The 24,208-nt window shown below is 34.3% G+C and overlaps 2 non-coding genes across 2 annotated transcripts; both read left to right on the top strand.

Annotated features, from left to right (window-relative positions):
- Window positions 1-3,067: 3,067 nt before the first annotated feature.
- On the top strand, window positions 3,068-3,141 carry Trnan-guu. Its single transcript has one exon. It is a non-coding gene; the product is annotated as a tRNA-Asn (tRNA).
- A 7,213-nt stretch (window positions 3,142-10,354) lies between these two features.
- On the top strand, window positions 10,355-10,428 carry Trnan-guu. Its single transcript has one exon. It is a non-coding gene; the product is annotated as a tRNA-Asn (tRNA).
- The last annotated feature ends 13,780 nt before the right edge of the window (window positions 10,429-24,208 follow it).

Raw genomic sequence — 24,208 nt, 5'->3', positions numbered from 1 at the left:
GAGCAGTCATTTGATGCTCTACTGGTTCTTTCGATAGATCTCCCTCTGGCCAACATATAAATCTCGGTGCATTGCAGTTTTCTGGTTTAACCTTAACTGATAGAACATCTTCTCAATATCTGCTATTACCGCAAGAAAACACCAACCAAAGAATTGGAAAAATCTGGTCCTTGAAGCGCAATAAAACGATTGTTATCTTCTCGTTTATGCCGGTGTGTCACAGGGTAAAAAGCAGATATCGAAATAGTTTTCTAAGTGACTCGTCCGATGTATTTTGACTTTCCAGTTGAACTAATTTAGCGTGCTCTTTTTGCAATGCATTCATTCATCTTTGCCTTCTAATATCCGTGAAGTATGAAATTCCTCTCAAGCCTTTTCTTCAAATAAACAAAGCTCTTTTCTATCATAGACTTATTTTACGGGAAGAATGGGTCATCATATTTGCAAGGAAGACTAATTTTATAGTGATGATTTTCTAGCTTAACAGTTTTATCCATTATTGCTTTTGCGCGATATATCTTGACGGCAGACAATCTTTAACAACAGCAACTAACTCATTAAACTCTGTATAGGTTGGATTACTTTATAGTGCAACAGGAAAGGTGTTGGCCCCCAAACGTTATCTACTCTGACATATTTGCCCACGAATACTCGAACCACATCCAGAAATAACTGTTCACCTTTACTTTTGTGGCTTCCTGAAACAGTCGTTAACGTGAATTCGATGGGTGAGCAATTAGCTCCAGATTACATTTTTAGGCACATGGTTGTGTTAGAGCAACTGTCTAAGATTGAATATTATTCAATCACACCACTACCATAGGGTGCGCTAACCTTAGCTGGAATAAAATGCAAACCTATATTGCAACTGCAATATAATGAGTTCGTCACGCAAAATTTAAACGTTTGAAATGCTTTGGAATGGCTCTCGCTTGCAGATGGTTCAGGATTGAAATTAAATTTTTCACCTAATTTAAAACCTTGGCATTTTTTTGGATGAGGATAGCAATGGATGCTGCCTTTTCTTACAACTTTCAACACCTCATATGCGTGCACATCTGCAGTCTTTTCCGAAGTGTTGTAATGGCGTAATTCGATAGCGCGTTCCGCTGTTAATCTATATTGTTGATTTTTTGATTGCATCGAGTGACTAAATGACGATGTGTAATATTTTTATTTTGGATTTCTTATTATCTGATTTAAATTGGCCTGCTCACCACTGTGTGACTTCATAGCTCAGTTGGTCAGAGCACTTAAACTAACTTAAATTATAATAATAACATTTTTCTAAACTATATGAAAAAGTTTCCAGAAAAGATTTTTTCTATAGAATAAAATTTTTTATTTTGCTCATCACAATTAATATCTTTGAGGTGTTATTTGTAAATTTATTTTAATAAAGACAAAATAATGTCAGATATCACACGGTGCATTATTATTTTACTAAGCTTGTGTAGACCACTAAAAAAAAGTTTGTTAAAATAATCTTTTTTAAATCTTGCATCGTTTAAATTAAGCTATATGTGCAGTAAAATATCAAGTAAATTTTTCTTTCTTAAACAATATTTAACCAGACAGAAAAACAAATCTTTCTTGGAATTGTGTTGTTCGCGAAATTATTCACATTTTTTCTATGAATAAAAAATAATATTTTAAAATGTCTGTGTGGCGTAATTGGTGAGCGCGTATTTCTTACTACCTGGTATAAATAGTTTTAAAATCTATGTTTATCATTGAATTTTTTAGACAAAATTTTGTATCTATAATATTTTTATGTCAAAATACTAAATATAAACATAATTTCTTCATAAAAATACAATATTTATAATTAAGGGAAAAAATAAATTTAAGAGACAATATTTATTAATAAAAAAACCCACCAGTTTTTTCTTCCTTAAATATTAAACTGACTCAGATTATAACAACATAATTTTTTTAAAGTATGTGAAATATATTCCAGGAAACATTCTTCCATGGAAAACATTCCTTAATTAGCTTGTCACAATGAATGTTTTTGTTGTGCTTTTTTTCAATATATTAATATATAGACGAAAATTGTCAGATATCACACGCTGGATTAAAATTTATCTCATCTTGTGTAGGAAGTTTGTAAAATTTTTGTTAAAGTAATATTCTTTATGTTTTGCAATGGTTAAAATTAAGTTTTATATATGCAGTATAATATCAAAGAAATTTTTCGTTCTTGAGCAATGTATAAACAGGACAAGAAAACAGAGATTTTATGGAAATGTGTTAATTGCAAAATTATTTTAATTTTTCCTATGAATAAAAAGTAATATTTAAAATGTGCCAATACCAATAACTGTCTCTGTGGCGTAATTGCTTACCGCGTTCGGCTGTTAACCAAAGTGCCATATCGTCATTGGTGGTATTCTACCCAATGACGATATGGCACTTTGTAACATTATATTTTTTAGTTCTTAGTATTTGATATAAATAATTTCAAAGTCTATAATTATCATTGTATTTTTTAGATTATATTTTGCTATCTATAATAGTTTTTAGTCCTAATACTAAATCTAAATATAATTTTTTAATAAAAATACTCCATTTATAAGTAAGAAAAAAAGTAAATTTTAAAAACATTATTTATTATTATAAAAAAAGAGTTTTTTCTCTCTTAAATTTTAAACGAACTTAAACTATAGTACTAACATTTTTCGAGAATATATGAAATATATTCCAGAACAGACTTTTCTATTGAATAATTTTTTTTTGCTTATCACAAATAATATCTTTGAGATGTTATTTGTAAATTTATTTTAATAAAGACAAAATAATGTCAGATATCACAAGGTGCATTATTATTTTACTAAGCTTGTGTAGACCACTTTTAAAAAGTTTGTTAAAGTAATCTTTTTTAAATTTTGCAACATTTAAATTAAGCTATATATGCAGTAAAATATTAAGTAAATTTTTCTTTCTTAAATAATATTTAAACCAGATAGAAAAACAGAGCTTTCTTGGAAATGTGTGGTTCGCAAAATTATTCACATTTTTCTATGAATAAAAAATAATATTCTAAAATATACCGATACCATCAAATGTCTCTGTGGCGTAATTGGTTAGCGCGTTCGGCTGTTATCCGAAAGGTTGGTGGTTCGATTCCACCAAGTGACGATATGGCACTTTGTAACATTTTATTTTATATTTCTTAGTACCTGGTATAAATAGTTTTAAAATACATGTTTATCATTGAATTTTTTAGACAAAATTTTGCTATCTATAATATTTTTTTGTCAACATACTAAATATAAACATAATTTCTTAATAAAAATACTATATTTACAATAAAGGGAAAAAAGTAAATTTAAGAGACAATTTAAAAGACAAACCCACTAGTTTTTTATTCCTTAAATATTAAACTGATGTTGCAAATTATGTTAAAGTTGTGTTGGGTTTCAATTGTACATTCGGGTAAGTTGGGGACGATAAGGAACAATATAGAAAACATGAGTGGAACGGAAGTTGAGAGAGCAGAGAACAGAAGTGAGACAAGTAATACAAGCGAGACGAATGAGACAAGAGAGATAAAAATCGAGTAATGATAAAAATTGTTTAAGAAACCAAAGTTGTGATTGTGATTATTCTTGGTGTTCCGAAGACATTGGGACGGAGGTCAATTTTCGGAATACGTGGCACCTACCGACGAAGGACTGTTATTGTGATAAATTGTAAAAATTTCGCACGAGATATTACGCGTCCCATACAAACATGGCAAACGACGAAGCAAAACTCAACGTAAAATTAACTCAACTAAAGTTATCTGCTCAAAGAACAGCTAAAGTATTAGATTCGGGAAAGCGAAAAACTATGGAACGACAACTGAACGCACTCAAAACAACTTAAAACGAAGCTGACAATTTTAAAAGAGCTGTAAAAGCAGCGAAAATTGAAAGAAAAGACGACCTTGAAGAAATCAGCGATTGGAATGCGGAAATCGAAACAAAAAATAGCGAAGCCGAAGACGAAATAAACAAGCTACAACACTGGCTGAACAATAGGAAATTAGAAGAGGAAAATCACGCTCGTGAGGAGAAACTTAAATTTGAAGTAAAGCTTCAAGAAACAAAGGCTCAAGTAAATGCAAAAATTCAAAATTCAAAGTCCGGGGACTCAAAAATAAGTAATGAAGGTATGTCGGTGAGATTACCAAAGATAAATATTACGAAATTTGAGGGAGAATACATGGATTGGCCCAGATTTTGGGGGCAATTTACGGAGACGGTGGACAAGACAAATATAGCTGCCATCAACAAATTCACATATCTGTGTGGTTTCCTTGGGCCCAAAGTTAAGCGACGAGTAGAATCATTACCCTTTACCACCGAAGGATACAATAGAGCGAAGTCAATTTTAAAAGATCAGTATGGGAAGAATTCGGAAATTATAAAAGCTTACATAAAAGAGATCATGGACTTGCCTCATATCTCCGGAGCGAACCCGAGAAAGATTGCCGAATTTAGTGAGAAGTTAAATCACAGTGTCCAAGCTTTTGAAACGCTGGGTAAACTTAAAGATGTCCAAGGAAATGTTTCCATGACTCTAGACTAACCCCCAGCCATACGTGGGGACCTTGTTAGAAATGGTCCAGAATGGAAAAGTTGGGACTTTTCCAAGCTTACTGAAGCAGTCAGACAGTGAACCAGGCGAAATCCAGTCTGTTAGAAAGAGTCAGACACACCTGGGTGGAAATCTAGAAGGTCAGAGAAAGTCTTTCATACTAAAGAAAAGGGGATGTGGGTCCACTGTGAAGGAAATCATAAATCGGGGGAATGAAAGTAATCAGTACTGTCACGGAGAGAAGAGCAATTTTAGTCAAAAAGAAACTTTGTTTCAACTGCACAGCAGGACAGCATCATGCTAACGCTTGCCCCAGCAAGACATCATGCAGAAATTGCCACAAACGACACCATACGAGCATATGTGATGCCACCAATCGAGAAGAACCACCAAAAACAGGTCAGACAGTGTTGACTACAGCATGATGTACTGGTGAAGGAGTTTTCCCATTCTTCTTGTCAAGATAAATGGAATTACATGTCGTGCATTGATCGACTCAGGGGCTGGAAGCTCATACATTTCTCGTAAACTTGCATCTATGCTGAGGGTGAAACCAATTGAGACACAAACCACTAAAGTTGACATGCTTCTAACATCAAAAACAACAAGACTGGAAATCTATGAAGGGGAAGTTGAAGCAATAGACAGTTATTATTCAATGATGGTAAAGTTGATCAAGGTGGAGAAAGAAGAGATACTCACAGTGGACAATCCACACTATGAAATCTTACAAAAAGAGTTTGAACACCTGAAGAATGCAAAATTTGTTGATAATGATCAGAAAGCTCAATTACTGTCCATATCGTTTTGGGAAGCGGGGAATATGCACGGATAAAAACTCGCACGAATCCACTAGTGGGAACTGAGGGGCAACCAATTGCAGTAAACACAAAACTCGGATGGGTTGCCATGAGCCCTGGTTTGGAACCAAACAGTAAAAGGATGTTGCTTACACAAGTTTTGCAGAAGGATTATGAAGGTCTCTGCAGGTTGGATGTGCTGGGCATAGCAGACACTGCTGAACACTACCAATCAATGGTGTATAACGAATTCAAAGAGCAATTAACGCGATCACAGGAGGGCTGGTACGAGACCGGTCTTCCATGGCGTGGAAATCATCCACCTCTCCCATCAAACAAAACAGGAAGCATCAGAAGGTTGGAGTCTTTAGAGCGACGATTACAGCGAAAAAATTAACTGAAGATTACAACACAGTAATCCAAGACCAAAAGCCCAATGGCATAGTTGAACCAGCAACTAACTTAGCAAAACGTAATGAATTCTACATACCTCACAAAGAAGTCGTACGCGAGTCAGCGCAGTCCACTAAACTGAGAGTGGTGTACGATGCATTAGCAAAAGCTTCAACAGAAAGTCCTTCTTTAAACGAATTCCTGTACGCGGGACCTTCGCTAAATAACAAGCTGTGGGAAGTGCTGGTAAGAGCGCGAAGTTTTCCTGTTGCAATCACTGGAGATATTCAAAAGGCATTTCTCCAAACTCGTGTACGTGAAAGTGAACGGGATTCTTTAAGATTTCACTGGCGACCAATCCACAGGCTGATGTAGAAAAACTACGGTTCACGAGAGTATTGTTTGCATTGGTTTCTTCTCCATTCCTACTTGGGGGAGTTCTCGAAACACATTTGGATCACTGGAAAAGCAAAGCTCCAGACGCAGTTGAGGCTCTGAGAAGGTGTCTGTACGTTGATGACATCATTTCAGGAGGATGCACTGTGGATGAAGCACGAAAAAGAAAATTGGATGCTATTGACATTCTCGTTGATGCCACCTTTATCCTTCATAAGTGGGCATCAAATGCAAAGGAGTTGGATGAAGGTAGTGTTGACAAAAATCATGATGAGCAAACAGCTGCCAAACAACAATTTGGGGTGCAGCGAACTGAGACGAAGATCCTGGGTACAACGTGGAATAAAGATAAAGATACGTTAAGGGTACAAATAGGACATTGTGGGAAATTGCCAACGAAGCGCAACATTTTAAGTCGACTGGCGAAGATTTATGATCCAATGGGAATTGCATCCCCTCTGCTTTTGCGAGGCAAACAAATCTATCGAGAGTTGTGTGATCTGAAATTACCTTGAGACGCGGAATTAATTGGTAAACTGAAGCAGAGCTGGGAGAAGTGGGAAAACACCTTACCAAGCGAAGTGACCGTGCCAAGAGCGGTTCTGTCTTTCCAAGAACCCGTCTGTAGTTTAGAGATTCATGGATTTGGGGATGCCAGCGGTGAAGGTTTTCAGTGCAGTCGTCTACACAGTCGCTAAACAACCATCTGGAGTTACTCAGGAATTACTGGCAGCGAAATCAAGACTTGCCAAAAAGAGGACTGACTATCCCGAGGTTAGAGCTTTTTGGAAGTCATATTGCCGCAAATTTGGTCTCGAATGCTAGCATTGCGCTGAGACACATTCCACACAGAAAACACTGCTGGTCAGATAGTACTGTAGCTTAATGGTGGATTAAAGGAGAGGGGGATTATGAACAATTCGTGTCGCATCGATGGCAAAAATCCGAGCTTCTAATGAGATCATGGGGCATCATGTGCCAACAACCGACAATCCGGCAGACCTTGGAAGCAGAGGTGGCAAACTGACCGAGATGTGGATGAAAGGTCCTGCCTGGCTATCACAGCGTAGTCTTTGGCCACCAGATCTTATAGTCAGACCGTCGACTGACTCCCAAAGTGAAGCAAAGGCGACGAGATTAGTTTTGAGCACGGCTATCCAGCGGTCAGACTTGGCAATATTCAGTGATATTCTTGAAAAACATCCATTGCGGAAGGCGATTCGTATTGGGGCGTGGGTAAAACGATTTATTGATAATGCTCGACAAAACAGAGATAATAGAAAGCACTGGCCATTGATATCTGAAGAAGTGGAAGAGCAACACATGTCATGGATAAAAATGGTACAAGCCGGAGTTGCAGAAAACGCAAAGTCTCAAACGGACCTTATTCAGTTAAATGTGCAACCCGACGATGATAAGATTTTAAGATGTCACGGTCGGATACAAGGAAAGTTCCCTATTTACTTTCCTGATGACGTTCTTTTCACCGTGAAGTTAGTGGAAGATGTACACTTGGAAACACTCCATGGGGAGCTATACTTACGATGGCTAAGTTCCGAGAAATGTATTGGGTTCCTCGGCTTCGTCGATTAGTCAAAAAGCAAAGGAAGAGATGCTACAGATGCAAGAGATTCACGACCAAACCGTATCAAGCTCCAATACATGCTCCTTTACCAAAGACTCGAACAGAAGGAACCACACCGTATAAAGTCATTGGTGTCGATTTCGCCGGTCCGATTAAGTATAAAGTCAAGAAATATCTAGAAGGAAAAGCCTATCAAGTGCTCTTTTCCTGTAGTTTGACGCGAGGAGTATATCTTGAATTGTTGAAGAGTCTTGAGACAACTTCTTTCCTGCAAAGTCTAAAACGGCTCATAGCAAGGCGAGGTTGTCCTTCGCTGATCTATTCGGACAATGCAAAAACGTTCCAAGCGGCAGCAGCATGGTTAAAGAGAGCAATGCAAGACGAGAGGTTTCACCGCGAGCTCAGTAAACATACAATTAAATGGAGATTCAATCTGTCCCGCGCACCCTGGTGGGGAGGCCAGTTTGAGCGATTGATCGGTGTATTCAAATCATCATTTTACAAAGTCGTTGGTAAAGGACTTCTGAAATTCGATGAACTTGCAGAAGTTGTTCTGGACGTAGAAATTTGTATGAACAATCGACCATTGAGCTATGTAGAGGATGATGTTGAACTCCCCGTACTGACGCCATCTTCGTTCGTACTGCAACAGACGAATGTCATCCCGGAGTTGGAGAGTCATCACATTAAGGACGGTGAACTACGGAAGCGAGCAAAGTATTTGTACAAAATCAAAACCCAATTGTGGAACAGATGGCAGCGAGAATAGTTAACAAGTCTACGCCAACGCAATCAAGTTAACAAATCGGCAACCGAAACTCATCCGAAAGAGGGAGATATCGTTTTAATTAAGGGTGATGAGAAAAACAGAAATATGTGGAAGATCGGAAATGTAACGATGTTGATCCGTGGAAGTGATGAAGTTGTGAGAGGAGTGAAACTTCAGTGTGGAAAAATATCTCTTGAGAGACCAATCCAACTGATCTATCCTTTAGAACTACAATGTGATGTCAGCAACCATCAAAAGAAGTTGCGAGAGAACGCCAAAGAATTCAGACCAAGACGACAAGCTGCTGTGGTTGCGGAGGCGATAAATCAGGAGCTAGAAAAGGAATGAAATAAACTTCGAGACAAAGTGATATAACATGTGACTCATTCGTAGTCACATGTGGGGAGGGTGTTGCAAATTATGTTAAAGTTGTGTCGGGTTTCAATTGTGCATTCTGTACGTTAAGATGATAAGGAACAATATAGAAAACTTGAGTGGAACGGAAGTAGAGAGAGCAGAGAACGGAAGTGAGACACGTGATACAAGCGAGACGAATGAGACAAGCGAGAGAAGCGAGATACTTTGAGGAGTAATAAAAAAATTCTTTAAGAAACCAAAGTTGTGATTGTGATTATTCTTCGTGTTCCGAAGAAATTGGGACGGAGGTCAATTTTCGGAATACTGACTCAGATTATAACAACATAATTTTTTAAAGTATGTGAAATATATTCCAGAAAACATTCTTCCATGGAAAACATTCCGTAATTAGCATGTCACAATGAATGTTTTTGTTGTGCTTTTTTTCAATGTATTAATATATAGACGAAAATTGTCAGATATCATACGCTGGATTAAAATTTATCTAATCTTGTGTAAAAAGTTTGTAAAATTTTTGTTAAAGAAACATTCTTTATGTTTTGCAATGGTTAAAATTAAGCTTATATATGAAGTATCATATCAAAGAAATTTTTCGTTCTTAAACAATATATAAACAGGACAAGGAAACAGAGATTTTATGGAAATGTGTTAATTGCAAAATTATTTTAATTTTTCCTATGAACAAAAATTTAAAATGTGCCAATACCAATAACTGTCTCTGTTGCGTAGTTGATTAGCGCGTTCGGCTGTTAACCGATAGGTTGGTGGTTCGATTCTACCCAATGACGATATGGCACTTTGTAACATTATATTTTGTAGTTCTTAGTAATTGATATAAATAATTTCAAATCTATAGTTATCATTGTATTTTTTAGACTATATTTTGCTATCTATAATACTTTTTAGTCCTAATACTAAATATAAATATAATTTTTTAATAAAAATACTCCATTTATAAGTAAGAAAGAAAGTAAATTTTATAAAAAACATTTATTATTATAAAAAAAAGAGTTTTTTCACTCTTAAATTTTAAACGAACTTAAATTATACTAATAACATTTTTCGAAAATATATGAAATAAATTCCAGAAAAGATTTTTCTATTGAATAATTTTTTTTTTGCTAATCACAAATAATATCTTTGAGATGTTATTTGTAAATTTATTTTAATAAAGACAAAATAATGTCAGATATCACAAGGTGCATTAATATTTTACGAAACTTGTGTAGACCACTTTTAAAAAGTTTGTTAAAGTAATCTTTTTTAAATTTTGCAACGTTTAAATTAAGCTATATATGCAGTAAAATATCAAGTAAATTTTTCTTTCTTAAATAATATTTAAACCAGATAGAAAAACAGAGCTTTCTCGCAAATGTGTGGTTCGCAAAATTATTCACATTTTTCTATGAATAAAAAATAATATTTTAAAATATACCGATAGCATCAAATATCTCTGTGGCGTAATTGGTTAGCGCGTTCGGCTGTTATCCGAAAGGTTGGTGGTTCGATTCCACCAAGTGACGATATGGCACTTTGTAACATTTTATTTTATATTTTTTAGTACCTGGTATAAATAGTTTTAAAATATATGTTTATCATTGAATTTTTTAGACAAAATTTTGCTATCTATAATATTTTTTGTCAAAATACAAATATAAAGACAATTTCTTGATAAAAATACTTTATTTATAATTAAGGGAAAAAATAAATTTAAGAGACAATATTTATTAATAAAAAAACCCACCAGTTTTTTCTTCCTTAAATATTAAACTGACTCAGATTATAACAACATAATTTTTTTAAAGTATGTGAAATATATTCCAGAAAACATTCTTCCATGGAAAACATTCCCTAATTAGCTTGTCACAATGAATGTTTTTGTTGTGCTTTTTTTCAATATATTAATATATAGACGAAAATTGTCAGATATTACACGCTGGATTAAAATTTATCTAATCTTGTGTAGAAAGTTTGTAAAATTTTTGTTAAAGTAATATTCTTTATGTTTTGCAATGGTTAAAAGGAAGTTTTATATATGCAGTATAATATCAAAGAAATTTTTCGTTCTTGAACAATGTATAAACAGGACAAGAAAACAGAGATTTTATGGAAATGTGTTAACTGCAAAATTATTTTAATTTTTCCTAAGAACAAATAGTGATATTTAAAATGTGCCAATACCAATAACTGTCTCTGTGACGTAATTGGTTAGCGCGTTCTGCTGTTAACCGATAGGCTGGTGGTTCGATTCCACCCAGTGACGATATGGCACTTCGTAACATTATATTTTGTAGTTCTTAGTAAATATAAATAATTTCAAAGTCTATAATTATCATTGTATTTTTTAGATTATATTTTGCTATCTATAATAGTTTTTAGTCCTAATACTAAATATAAATATAATTTTTTAATAAAAATACTCCATTTATAAGTAAGAAAAAAAGTAAATTTTAAAAACAACATTTATTATTATAAAAAAAAGAGTTTTTTCTCTCTTAAATTTTAAACTAACTTAAATTATAGTAATAACATTTTTCGAGAATATATGAAATAAATTCCAGAAAAGATTTTTCTATTGAATAAATTTTTTCATTTTGCTTATCACAAATAATATCTCTGAGATGTTATTTGTAAATTTATTTTAATAAAGACAAAATAATGTCAGATATCACAAGGTGTATTATTATTTTACTAAGCTTGTGTAGACCACTTTTAAAATGTTTGTTAAAGTAATCTTTTTTAAGTTTTGCAATGTTTAAATTAAGCTATATGTGCAGTAAAATATGAAGTAAATTTTTCTTTCTTAAACAATATTTAAACCAGATAGAAAAACAGAGCTTTCTTGGAAATGCGTGGTTCGCAAAATTATTCACATTTTTCTATGAATAAAAAATAATATTTTAAATGTACCGATACGATCAAATGTCTCTGTAGATTCCTTACTGGTATTAATAATGTCTCTGTAGAGGCCTAGATACCCAAGTAAGGTATTGTGGATGAATCGAGTTGTCGTATCTCTAAATATAATCAAGTAATTGGGTTTTGAGGTATAGTCTGTTGTGTTGAAGTGCATTCCTTTGAACAACTTCATCACAATTCTTAGCTTTTTCACAAAGTTATATTAAATTGAAGCACACATAATTAGTATTCTAAAATGTAATTTTATTAAACTTTCAATTAAAATATGTACATATCTGTCGGTTACTGATCACTTTCTCTTAGTTCCTAGGCAACTGCGACAGAATCTTGAAAAGAAACCACATTGAATCCATCAATTTGAATACTGTATTTCATTGTTTGTAACTAATGTCTAATTCTGCTACCAAAGATCGGTGTCTGGTAAAGCTTTATCTTTCAAACAGACCATGTGGTAATAATTGTTTCCTGGACACTAAAATTGAAAGAATACTATACATGGTACATCTACTAAACAACTCCAATCTTTTATCTGCAAATGCTTTGTATTTTATAATGATATAAGACCTGGCTTTACAAAAGGAGCAGGAGGTGAATCAATTAATAAAATGATAACAAATATTGAACCTTTCTTGCTTTTCTTTTTCTGTTTTTCAAACAATCATTTCGTCTTCTTCGTCCATTGATCTTTACTAATGAAGTGTAAAAAGTATGATAGTATATTATGATGAAAATTACACGTTCATTCCTTAAAAACGAATCACAATTTTTCAAACCTTTTTGCAAAAGCAATACTTGTATTTGGCTGCAAAGAAAATAACAATTGTTTAGAGACATGCTTGTTATTTTCTTAGAGAACTTCCACCTTGTTATCATATTTCGCATAATGAATGATGAAGGCAAACTGTCACATATTTTGTTTTGCTAGCCAATTAGGTAATCTCATGGAAGGATAGCTCATTTATACGGTGACAAGTTATATTTTTCATAACCATATTATTCTCCTCGCGTTACACAAAACACAATACTTTTATTAATTACATACCTTTGTTCTTAAATTATTTGTTTGAACCAATTCTTGTTCGCTCCCTATATGCTTGCATCTCTTTTTCTTTGATGCACTAACTGTGTTTAAAACATCCATTCTCTTCACCTCTCCAGCTCCACTAATACGACAATAAGAAAAAAAATGCCCAATGTTAGTATGATAAAAATTTTTAGATATGAGACAAATATAAGAACCTTTAGCATAATAGTTTTGTCAGTGTATTTACCTTTCAGATTAATGCCACTATCATATAAATTTGTTTATTCAGCACCATATGTTGATTGTGTGTTAGGTCTGTCAGGCAGGGGCGGATCTAGAGTATGTCAAATCCGTCGCGCGACTGATGTTTGAAATTCAAAAATTGCCTATTCATATTAATTAAAAATTCATTAATTATTCTTATTTTCTTATCGCATTTACTTCGTGATAAAAATCCCGCATTATTTATTATCGAAAAGTAATGACTAATCAATGAATATCTTGTTGGTAACCAGATCAGTTGAATTTTAATTGACCTGGAATAACAGACTGATAAGCGGGGTGGCTTGACTGGTTCGACGGATAAAGGAGTCTATGAACGTCAAAAACGCTTATTTTATTGGTCAATAGCCAGATCAGTGGACAGTCTGGAATGGTCTCGACTGATAATAAGGGTGGCTGGACGTATAAGGAGTTCAATTGCTATCTTACAATTGGTTCATTTGAATTTTTGCTTTATTGTGATTGGTTTGACGGATTTCGACTGATAGCCAACTGAACTAACAAAGTCAAGCTCACTGTCTGAATTGAATGTTTGATCGTTTTATAGTAATTTTTATAAGCATGATAGAAACTAAACTACAATCAGATGGAATTTATGGAAGTCTTTTACAAATTCATATATTGACACGAATGCTGCTGTCCAAAATGTGAATTTTTTCAAGAGGGTGGAAATTTATGGATAAATTTTAAATGCTTGGCAAAGACGATCTCGCAAGCGACTTTTCAGTCATTGATGTTCAAAAGAAAGCCAACATTGTTTTGAGCTTTATCAGCAGATATTTACATCCAAAATTGTAAGTAAAGGACAAGTGAAGTGTATGCATGAATGTAATATAACAAAGTCAATTATGCGAGTGTGTGATGCGATTTATGTCAATATGGCGTATGGTAAGCAGATCGATGCTTCTAAAATTGTTGTTGACGAAGGACTTTTAGCTATGATTTCTTTAGTGCTTGGGGAATGGTGGCCGTTATACGGCAGCGAAATCCTACATTCCTGCAAATATATTTCAATGGACAAAAAATCTGTAGCCATAAGGCGCCATACTATTATTTACTTTATCATAAACAAATGTTTGGGGTTTTTTTAGTTTACATTCATTGATCATTCAATAATTGGACAGTTATACTACATATTGTTTATTACATGAGAAGCTGTTTACTATAACCTGTGATTTTGAGTCTTCTGATCCATGAAGCTTTTTATTTTGACAATTTGACTGGAATGGTATTAAACCTGAGTATTTCACATACATGGAATGTTGTCCCATGTCACATATTGTCCCCTTTTCTAACTGAACACCTCATGTAAAGATGTAAAGGTCTGTCAATCTACGGCTTATACCAGATTGTTTGCCATAAATTCCAAAGGGCTATTGATGTATGAAAAGCATTTTCTATAAAGTAAAAATGCCTTTCTATGTATGCAGATAAACCTTGAAATTTGGCAAAACAGCAAAGTATTTTTCATGATCACTAGGTAATTTTTCTGATGATCATTATAATTTCTAAACTAAATTATTTCTGATTTACATTTAAACAAGCTTTGATAATATGAAAGGATATTTATCATAACCAGTAAGCATGACACATGAACCAATTTTAACATTCATGTAATTATATAATTCAAGACATGTTGGTTACATTCTGTTTGTATTTGCAAATACAATGCTACTAGTGATTGCTATATAGCACACCTTCGCATAACATTCAAGTATTGTTCACTTCATTTTTTGTTTGAAAAAAACGTAAGCAAAATGTTTTGTTTTTACGCAAAAACGATGCCCACAAATACATTTTTTATTGCTCTAAAACGCTGAAAATGGCATTTTCAAGGCTCTGAAATTCAAAATTTCTCAGGGGAGAATGCCTCAGACCCTCCCAGGTGCGGAGCGCCTTCGACGTTTTATGACTGATGTTTGAAAAATCCTAGATCCACCCCTGCCGTCAGGTGCTGTGCCACCACACTCAAAGGGTGAGTTTTTCGAGGTGTATGCATTTACGTCACGTGATGTGTTTGTTTTTCCATATTCATTGTCGGATGTGGACGATGTGTTTGAATCGTATCTTCTGGCTCCAGATGTTGACGGTCTGCTGTATTTACCAATTTCCATTTCAGACGTAGACGCTGTGTCTGAATCATTTATGCTGGTTTCGGCGGTGGACCCCAAGCTGTCTCTTGCAATATTTGTATCTAACATGTTGAAGGGTAAAAAAATAATGACTATTATTATTTAGCTTTTTAATGACAATCACACGTTTAGTCAATATACACTTTAGATTTCCTTTTAAACAGCATTTATTTTTAAATAAATTTCTAAAGAAGCTGATAATGATAATACTTCCAAACTAACATAACATGACTAAAGAATAGCCAATCTATTCCATTTGTAATCCTTTCGCACTTGCTTTCATCTGTATAAAATTAGTCGTTAAAAATGCTAACCTTCCGAAAAAACAATCCAATTCTCACTTCCAAATGCAGATTGTTTTATAATTACGCAGTTTCTGGAAGCAGTTTCTACTCCATCAGAGCCTCTGCTGATCTTTTCACCATTTGCATTTGCATTTAAATACTGGCTTCGCCCATTGACCACGACAATGTCGAGAGACTTAATTTCTTGTCGCACTCTTTCTTCATTCGGAACAGAACTCCGTGACCTTTTAGCAAGGCAAAAAACCATTTCAGTGCCACTGCTACTCCATTTAGTCTTATTCCACTAGAGCTTGACTCAAATGTTACTTTTAATTTACGCAAGTGAGTAACTAGAAATGAGAAATTTCACAATTTCTTTATGAATTTGGTCTATGGGTGATTAATTTTTGAATTTATTACATACGTTTTTCAAGATATTTTATGCTCTATCGACTTCATTATTAAGTCCACAATAACTGCTGTTCTGTTTGAAGCATTGCATGAGACACTTGCGCTTGGTTGGTCTGGAATCGCTTCGTCCACACTGGCATGATTTTTGTTTGAAAAAAGCGATGACAATGCTTGGATAAAGATCATCAATAATTGCCAGCCGTATTACCTATGCTATAATTGTGCAAGTGGTCATTGGCTATTGCTCAATTTTTTCATGTTATGTGGTTAATAAGGCAGTTACCTTCTCAACAAATGCAACCAAAAGTGCATGAATTTCTTAAACAGCAGTCGTCGATGTTTGGTGCTTCAAAGGTAAATTGTTCACAGAGCTCATTAGTCCTCGTTATGCAGAGGTATTCGACAGATCTGCTAATTGCCACGATGGTCCCAAAAGCACTAGAGCCTCTTTCCATTATTGCATTGTTTTGGAATTTTGCGTTCTGTTGATTCTCGATTCCGAGAGAACTTCTTGCTCCTTGTTGAAAGGGAATTAGGACAAGCCTTCCACGTACTCTACAGCACGTGAAGAAATTACAATAGTGCAATATAAAGCAAACTTATTCTATAAATACGGAAAAATTTACCTGGGGTCATTGATCAATCTCTCTAAAGTGTCCCAATTGACTGTGAACACCGGAATCGTTCGAGGAGCTGCTTCGAAAACACATATCCCGTCTTTGCCGCTATTGTATAAAGACATAGCAACATATTCAATAACTGTGGGGCTCTTAACTTCTTCGAGCACGGGAGGCAAAGTTGATATGCTGCATAGCCTAGGGATGAATCTTTCCCTTAATGTTGATAAGAAGTTTGATCCATTTCCTACAAGACTTAGCGCGGCTTTTGAAGATTTTGTCTTTCCAAGTCTGTTTGTTCTACATACAATGGGCAGGGGACAAAATCCTGTAATATCCACAATCATTTCATAATGAAAGCAGTGTAACATTCCATCTATTTTGCAAAAAAAATGAATTAAATCAGTGATCAAGCTTCGCCTGCTCTTCATATTGTTTCATTCCAGTGAATATTGTAGCTACATATAAAGTTCACTATTTAACTACCTCGAAACTTAAATAAGCAACAGGCCTACAAATTACTATTATTCTTTTCATGCTAAAATGGGTTCAATGTAAATGTTACAACTGTATTTTTACATGAAAAAAACGTCAGCAATGTTGTAATAAACGGGCGCCACTTGCCAAAATATTGAACATATTGTAATGAGCTTACCAATTGTGAATACAGCAACGAAACCATTGTGATGCAACATAGACATTAGAGATTCCACCATTTCACCTAATGTTAAGGAACATAAAGGCAGATTTACTTTAGGCAAATGAGTTGCTGTTGTTTCCGATTCCAAGATTGCCTTGACCCATATAATGCTAGTCTTTTCTGCAGTAACGACGACATCCTCACCGTTAAATTGAAGGTTTTCGCCCAAAATTCAAACATCTGAGTTTGGTTGTCTAACAATGCATCAAACAGCTTCGTACGTGTCTCTCATTTCATTGATTCGGCATTTCCTGGAAGCGTTATTTTGTTAAAAGTTCAGGATTTAAATTGTTCATTGATGTCAAGTTTATTCATGAAGTAGCTAGAAGTTACTTCACCGCAAAAAATAGTTAGGTTTATTCCATCTCAACATGAAAGAGCTATCACGCTTGTGTATCAAAATGACGTGGTTAGTTTATCTGATCAAATAATCTGAATTAGTTCATAATTACATTTTGTGAAATGAGAGCGACAAGACAACGTTTCCAATACAGTGAAAAATTTGAAAAACGAAATATATCTTGAATTATGAAAATAGTAATTTTGATAATTTGGTTTACCTAAAACAGTTCTTTATCTGCCACTTAATGAAGCATTTGAATTCATGAGGATCGAAGTCAGTTGTCAACACACCTGAACTATATGATTTATTTAAATTGTCCATAAACTTTGATTGACCTCCGGAAATTGCACCTTTGCTTCGAAAGAAACACAACCTAAACACACACACACATTTTTTCTCTACATGAAAATGATAGACAACAATGACAATATGAAAAATAAGAGAACAAAAAATTGTTGACGTACCTGAACTCTTCACGCAATGGGCATTATACGCGAAATTGAAAGCCACTGTCATCGCATGCGTCAATGTGTTTCAGCAATGGCATCGATGAACTAGTTTTTTCAACATACTCCGATTCTCCATTTTTTCTCCTCACACGATTCCAATAGTTTTTTTAATTTTAAATTCATAGTCTGAAGCCATATTCCTGCCTAGTTTATAGCTTACCAGAGTTTTTAATGAAGATAGCCCGAATGAAAGATATGTTAAAACCCCTCTCTATATATATGCTAATCAAATTTTTGTGTTACGCACCTAGTAAAAAAAGACGAGGCCTCTAATTGCCTGAAAACAATGCAGACAATAAGTGGAAGACTACATGACGTACATTATATTGAACGTCGTACACTGATCATGTCTCGATTTGACGTAAAAATTCATTAAGTTGTTTTCAAGTATGATGCAATATTTCTTAGTCAGGTGAATTATATACTGAACATCTTTTTCGTGCACAATGCTTTAATTGAATGGAAAATTCAAAATTATAGGAAGACAGCAGACTGAATCAAATTTCTTTTATGTTAGTCATATTGTACGTAATTTGAACGTATTATTTAAAAAAAACATGCCCTACTTTTAACATCATGAATATTTAGTTTTAATCAAATTTTTAGTATATTGACATTAATGTTGATTGTCGAACCAGTCACATTGATAAGTATGTCATGCAGAAAAAAGGCACTGTTTTAAAGCAGCCAAAACCTTTAAGTGTTGCGAATTGTCGAACAAATAAATGAGTGTAAGAAGGAGTTGTTTACAAATCAGGTGCACAATTAAAACACTGGTCTTTCTTTATACTATACAAGGATGTGTGAATTTTCACCAAGTTTAAAATTTCAAATGCATGGCACTATTTCTTTCATGTTTTCCATGCATTGTTTAAAGATGGATCATGAATGTCTTTGCTGTTTCTCTAAAACATGAGTGCTGTTTGAAGAAATTTCTTCAAAGAAAAATGATTTAGCTTTTAAAATTCCTTGTGGCAGGAATGAGTTCTCACTTCCTTGAAAATGAAACGTCCATTAAGTTGAAATTCCTTTATATTGAGCATAATACAAAAGTGTCACATTTTGACGAAAAACATGCACCAGCAAATAAAAAACAAGTATTGTGATGCAGTGTGACAAGCAATCTCTTTGTAGCTACTTCAAGCTTTTACATAATTTTCATGCATCTTATTGTTTAAGCTTTTATACTTAAGTGTTTTTTCTCCTTAAAATTTTTTTCTAGCCGCAGTAATAAAGCTGAACAGTTCTTAAAGATACATGATAATGCATCTTCCGTTATCTTGTCCATGCATTTATTGACAATTGTTCAATAATGAAAAGGCTCAAAAAATATTCATGTTATTTATAGCTGATGCATGTTTTTCGTCAATATGTGACACTTTTGCACTATGACCAATATAAAGGAAACGCGAATGAAGTACTTCACTTGATGGACGATTAACACTCTCAGTGTAAAAGCATAAAAATACTTCCAGTGTTTTATTTGTGCACTTTAGATTTTGAAACAATTCCTACTGACACTCATCTATTTGTTCAACATTTACCCTCAGAGATTTCGTCTAATTTAAAAGAATGCTTTATATGCATGATATATTTATCAATTTGACTAGCTCAGCAATCAACATCAATGCTTCATATTCCTCAATTGATTTGCAAACATCTTTTTTGTACATTATCATAATGCTAGCTTGGGTTTTAGCTAATATTAAAAATTTAATCAAAAGAAAATATTCATGATGTTAGAGCTTCTGTGTGTTGTTGAAATATATGTTCAAATTATGTGAAATATGACCAATATAAAAGAAATTTAATTCAGTCCCTATAATTTTGATTTTTCCAGCCAATTAAAAGAGAAAAGTATTCGGTATGTAATTCACTCTAAATAAGAGAGATTCCGTCACAGTGTAAAATAAGCTATAAAGCATGTATAACTATAATCCAAATGCAGTGATAAAAAGTTATTTTTCTATCTTAAAAAATAATAAGTAATTAATTATTGGTACCAATGTATTGAAATTTCATCATATATATAATATGGATGAGGTTAAAAAAATTCAAATTCATGCCGTCATTCTCAAACCGGCTTTATAACACATTGTCATTAACGACCACTTTTGCATTAGTAGGAGAACTCAGGTTTCCCTGATATATATTACTAAATTAGCTACAATGTAGAACTGTTTTTCATATTGCAAAGTAAACAAATTTTAGACAAATATATCTTGTGACTCCACAAACTATTTCCTACTGGAAAAGTGTCGCCCTCCTTACCAAACTTCCTAGCGTTTCGTCCATTTTTGACACGTCATTGTTAGAAAGCAGACATGTGTCGTCAATCAATTCTTCACCTATAAAATAGAGTAATTCCTTGTAGTTATCTTCTGTCAGTTCAGTAATACACATATCATTGAGCACAGCGAGAAATTTAGAGAAAGGGGTACCAATTTCCCTGCAAAATACTTTATACCAAAGCAAGAGCAGTTGTGATTAAGTGTAAAAGCTCTGTTAATATATCTCAAATTGATCATGAAAAGTCGGACTTTATTCTCTAGCATGATTATAGTCATGACAATTTTGGAGTACATACCTATGTTACTTGGCCTCACACCACAATATCTTGAAAATCCACGCACTCCAATGGGTACATAAGGGAAGTTTGTTTCCAAATATTAAGGCTGAAACACACTAGGCAGTCGCTTTAGTCGCGCTTCTAAAACTACCGCTTTGCGTGGCTACTAAGCTAGTAGCTTAGTCTCGTCAGCTAGTCACTTTGAAAGTTCAACATGTTGAACTTTTGACTTTGGTCGCTTCAGTCGCTTTACACTGATTGGCCAATAGATACATTTTAACTTCCTAAATGCATATCATATTTCCTGTCATAAGCATCATACGAAATTTTTAGATTATACCTTGGAAAACGAAGGCAATATATAGTGAATTCACACTGGAATCTTTCAGTTTTTATATGACTTATCAAATAGGGACAATAGGAGCTACAAACTGGAACCCTAATGCACAACGTAAATGCACAGAATAGGATTATCCACGATATACGCGTAATGTGCTATGATCATATTGGCGTGTTTTAACTGGCTTGTTCTCTTTTCTCCACATAGTAGTTTGTACTGAGTAAATATTCATATATTAGTAGCTATAATAAAGGCCAAAATAAAAAGTTTAAGTGATATCTGTGTCTGTAACAAACTAAAATCACCGCCATGTTCAATAGACGCCACGATAAAAGTCGCGATGGTCGCTGCATGTGTGTTTCTAGCGTTCAAGCGACTGACGCGTGCGCATCAATTCGCTTTGGACGCGCGACTGAAGCGACTGCCCAGTGTGTTTCAGCCTTTACACATGCTGTTCGCAGAATGCCTTTTTATGCTGAGGCGACTCAGTGCATACATTGGGATAGTTCAGCAATGGAATACCTTTTACAAAATTCTGAAAACAATTTCCTAAAATATTATTAAATTACGAAAAGCAAAGGAGTAATGTTATATCAAACTAAGATAAGTACCATTCTACGTATCATGCAATGAGGAAAGATCAATTTCCATATTTCGTCGGCAATCCATCGCCTTAAACATCCTATGAGTTTGATTACAAATGTATCTTAGCCTGATGAGAATCACAGCTATTTTCTAATAGAATATATTTATAGCTTAAAAACTGATTTTATATTACAATTGCATCTAACTTACCGCGCTCTTTGTAAGTATCAGAACAATTGTCTGATGTATGCTCGTACAAACCTCTCGCCCTAATTTTGTCTATTTTTTTTTAGAACACTAGAAGAGTCCCCATCTTCTTTAGCAAACCAAATAAGTCCAGTTGCCGAATTCCCTCAACTCATTCTCCATCTCGCCGACCCAAAATGACGCAGCAACTTGTTTCTCTCCAAAATCTTTATATAAAGCGCAAACAATGCTTACCATCAAAAACTGTAACAACGTGATAACAGTAATACAGATCTACAACGTATCGTTTTCTTACTGCTATTGTATACTTCATTGAACGCTTTAGAAAAAAACGTTAAAACAAGTACAAACAGAATTACATCAACATTTAGATCATTGCAGACTTTCAAATTAATTGCTTGGATATGACTTAATATCTTCGACCCAACATATTCTTAATGTAGTTCCTTGTTGACATCGTTTCCCAAATCGTCAACCGATTGACAATTGTTACGCCTGGGCTTCGACATATTTTCAGCTTTTCCTACTCAGAAATGATTTCGGCTTTCCCCAGTGATCCAGTGCGAAATGTCTTTTCGCCTATTAACATCTATCACCCAGACGTTGTTGGGTGATAGATGTTAATAGGCGAAACAGAGTGCAAGGCAACTTTTTAAATCTGGTTCAAGAATGAATCAGACAACGTTTGATTTGCTATTTAGTTTAGTCGGTCCCTCGTTAAGAAGGCTAGCTACGCATTTAAGGCAGCCAGTTTCACCAGCAGAGCGATTAGCCATCACCTTTCGTAGATTAGCAACTGGCGATTCTCCCCAATCTATAGCATTTGCATATGTTCGTGGATTGAGCACAGCACGATGCATTGTTTATAATACATGTGATATGCTATGGAATATTCTTATGCCAATTTATATGAAAGCACCGTGTAGTCTTCAAGAATGGCAAACAATTGAGAATGGAAGGTACTGCTCACATTAGTCAAGTTTGTACCTCACTAACAATGATACCTGTCACATAATCACATTCAATGCTTTTGTTTAAGATTTTCTACAATTTGGAATTTTCATAATTGTGTTGGTGCTCTCGATGGAAAGCATATAGCTATTCAAGCCCTAAGGAATTCTAGTTCCTCGTTTTTAACTACAAGAAGTTTCACTCCATTGTTCTCATAGCTATGTGTGATGCTGAATACCGTTTTAATTGTGTTGATGGTATTGAAGCAGGATGATAGATTGACTCTGGAGCAATTGAAAACACATAATTTGTGTCTGCATTGCTAAATGGTGAGACCAAAGGGTCTAAATAGTATTAACATACTTCATACACTGCTGCAACTTGGGTAATGTCATGAATTTTTCAGGTAGGGTACTGCTCCTTCCACCAAAGGCCTTGACTAAGAATGGCAAAAGCATGCCACACTGCATTTTTGGTGATGAGGCTCTCTCTCAGAAAACCTGGCAGATGAGACCTTACCCTGGAAAATCCCTGAATTCCATATGAAAGGAAAGTTTAAATACAGGCTATCTAGATGTAGAATAACAATAGAAAATGCATTTGGTAAGAATAATATGATAATTAATTTTTCAGCAAATATGTAACTGGAAAATGATCAAAGTTAAAATGCTTTAATTTTTTTCAGGTATCATGGTTTCAAAGTGGAGGTTATTCAAAAGTACAACTGATGCTGAGCCTACAAATGTAGTAAAAATGAGTAAAGCTATTTGTGTACACCACAGCTTTTTAAGGCGAATCAATGCTTCCATTTACACACCACCAGACTTCGCAGATTCTGTTAATAAAAATTGTCAAATCAGCGATGGCTTAAGGCCGGCTAAAGAAGAAATGGCTGCTCTTCATACACTTACTCCAAATTCTAGGAACCAAACAAAATCAGCCCTAAGGGTTCGGGATGACTTTGCAAATTTTTTGGCTTCAACTCCTGGTGAATTGTCATGGCATCAAAATTATGTACTCCACACTTATTAGGCATCACATGAACACACATTTATTTTGCTTAGAATGTAATATTTTGAAATAATTTTTGTGGCATAGCCAATGCACAAAGCTGGTCATAAATTTACCATAGTCAGCATTATTCATTTTTTTGCAATTCCACTGTTCGTACAGTCATTGAACACTGAAATGTTAACATAACAGGACTAAACTTGTGAGCAGACTATACCACAGTATACTATAAATAGCATGAACTATCAGTGTTGTCCACTAGGAAATTCAAGGTTAAAAAGAATATCTTGAATGGTCTTCTTTGCTTTTGCTCTGCTAAAAGCAGTGGGCAGGTTCCTAATTTCTTCGGCAACACTCATGCCAAAATAATCGTACTCATCATGAGGTTTGGCAGCCATCTTTGAAGATCTATTCTTGAA

The sequence above is a fragment of the Xenia sp. Carnegie-2017 genome, unplaced genomic scaffold (assembly GCF_021976095.1).
Source record: "Xenia sp. Carnegie-2017 unplaced genomic scaffold, XeniaSp_v1 HiC_scaffold_6, whole genome shotgun sequence".
Lineage (NCBI taxonomy): Eukaryota > Metazoa > Cnidaria > Anthozoa > Malacalcyonacea > Xeniidae > Xenia > Xenia sp. Carnegie-2017.
Note: the sequence above shows the minus strand (reverse complement) of the source record. Positions and strands in the feature narration are given on the sequence as shown.